The sequence below is a fragment of the Sus scrofa genome, unplaced genomic scaffold (genome assembly GCF_000003025.6).
Source record: "Sus scrofa isolate TJ Tabasco breed Duroc unplaced genomic scaffold, Sscrofa11.1 Contig53, whole genome shotgun sequence".
NCBI classification, from domain to species: Eukaryota; Metazoa; Chordata; class Mammalia; order Artiodactyla; family Suidae; genus Sus; species Sus scrofa.
This window is the reverse complement of record NW_018085237.1, coordinates 366,796-368,999: the sequence shown is the minus strand read 5'-3', so window position 1 is coordinate 368,999 and position 2,204 is coordinate 366,796. Positions and strand designations below refer to the sequence as shown.

At 36.4% G+C, this 2,204-nt stretch overlaps 1 pseudogene; it reads right to left on the bottom strand.

Annotated features, from left to right (window-relative positions):
• Positions 1–488: 488 nt before the first annotated feature.
• On the bottom strand, positions 489–1,418 carry LOC100512582 (annotated as a pseudogene).
• Positions 1,419–2,204: the final 786 nt, after the last annotated feature.

Below are 2,204 nucleotides of genomic sequence, written 5' to 3'. Positions count from 1 at the left end.
TACTCTGTTTGTAAATTTTGTTTCATAATTAAACATATGATATAGGATTTAGTCTTGCGTCCACTCCCTCAACACATCTAGAGTAAACATACCATGAAAATAATGTGTGTCATAAAGAGAGATGAAATTGCCAGCATATTTTTAGTAGCTGAAAATTGTAAAGAAAAACCCTATTTCTTCTACTCATTTTAAAACACAATTCTAACAGTTTAAATTATCTAAAAGTGTTGTAGGTGGGTAAATTTATAATGTTTTGTAAAAAAGTGGATTTATTCTAGAGAATAGAGCATTTGCAAATTAAATAATTTGCTTATTAAAATGCAGTCACAAGTGACTTTAGGCAGGGAATGAAAATACATAATAATTGTAAGTGATATTATAATAATTGTGAATGATTACACTATCAGTAAACATAGGAAGAGTGAAATTAAATCATAGTTCTGTGATAGCTATGAGCCATATTTATTTAAAAGTGAACTTCAAGATCCTCACACTAAATTCTTAAGTAATAATTTCTTCAAAGCTGCAATTACATCCTTATTTCTAAGCCTGTAGATTAAGGGGTTAAAGAGTGGAGTCACAGTAGTGTAGAAAACGGAGAGCATTTTGCCAGTTCCTGCAGAATGATTTGATTTGGGCCATAACTAGGTGATAGTAACAGAGCCAAAGAACAAAAGCACAACTATCAGATGAGAAGAACAGGTGGAGAAGGCTTTGGACCGACCTGTGGCTTAGGGCAACTTTAAGATGGTAGAAACTATTTGGACATAAGAGCCCAGTATCAGTAGAAAAGGAATCATGGCAAATAGTACAGTAACTACATAAACACATATCTCATTAAGCGCAGTGTCCCAACAGGCCTGCTGGATCAATGGGGGGATGTCACAGAAAAAGTGGCGGATTTGGTTGGAATCACAGAAAGGCAGTGAGAACACCTGACATGTCTGCCTTATCTGGACCGGAATTCCACTGAACCAGGCAGCAACAGCCAACTGGACGCATAATGCATAATGCAGAGGGTTGCAAATGGACACATAGCGGTCATAGGCCATCACTGCCAGAAGGAATGCCTCTGTGGCACCCTGAACAAGGAAGAAGCACATTTGGGTGGCATAGCTTAGTAAAGAAATGCTTCTCTCTTGAGTCCAAAGGTTCATTAGAATCCTGGGGAGAGTGACAGACACATAACAGATTTCCAGAGAGGAAAAATTTGCCAGGAAGAAATACATGGGTGTTTGGAGAACAGAGTCCATCCTTGTGATTATTATGATAAGACCATTTCCTGTTAAGATGAATATATAGACAAGAAAGAAAAGTCCAAATAGAAGCCCCTGGAGGTTTGGAAGTTCAGAAAATCCCAGAACAAACACCATGACAGAAGAGAAATTGCCTTCTGATATTTGGTCCCTAAGCATCTGTAAAAATAAAGAATTCAGCCCACAAAGTCATTTTATCTGCCTGAACTGCAGTTTGCTCAACTATGAAATATGTCTGTACACTATGCTTTCATAAGTCACAAAGTCATTAAGAATGAGTCCTATCAAAACAACTAAATTGACATTAAATGTTAGTTTTTCTAAAAAGTTCATTATCTCTCAAAACATAATCCATCAGTGGGAGTCCCCATCGTGGCTCAGTGGTAACGAACCCGGCTAGCATCCATGAGGGTTCGGGTTCAATCACTGGCCTCACTCAGGGGGTTAAGGATCCAGTGTTGTGTGAGCTGGGGTGTAGCTATCAGACATGGCTGGGATCCTGAGTTGCAGTGGCTGTGGCATAGGCCAGATCTGATTCAGCCCCCAGCCTGGGAAATTCCATATGTTGCAGGTGTGGCCCTAGAAAGAAAAAAAAAATTCCATCGGAAAACATTCCTATCAGGAATTAAATCTGCTGAGAGATGGCTGTGTTTTCTTGTTCCCACAATTAAATTGATGTTTTGTTATTTAGCTTTGTGATAGGAATATCAAAATCTAATTTGAATTAAGTTAATGAAAATAAATTAAAAATAAAAGTAATGACATTAATTATACAAAGAGGTTTGACAAAATTTGTTTGTAATATCCTTTTCCATCAATTCTTTTTTCTATTGTTATTACTTTTAAAATAATTTTATTTAATCATATTTTGATTTAAGCAGTCTCAAATTATTTTTAGATATACCATAGAGTTATAATATAAAAAATAAGCTGGAAAAGGTGATTAGG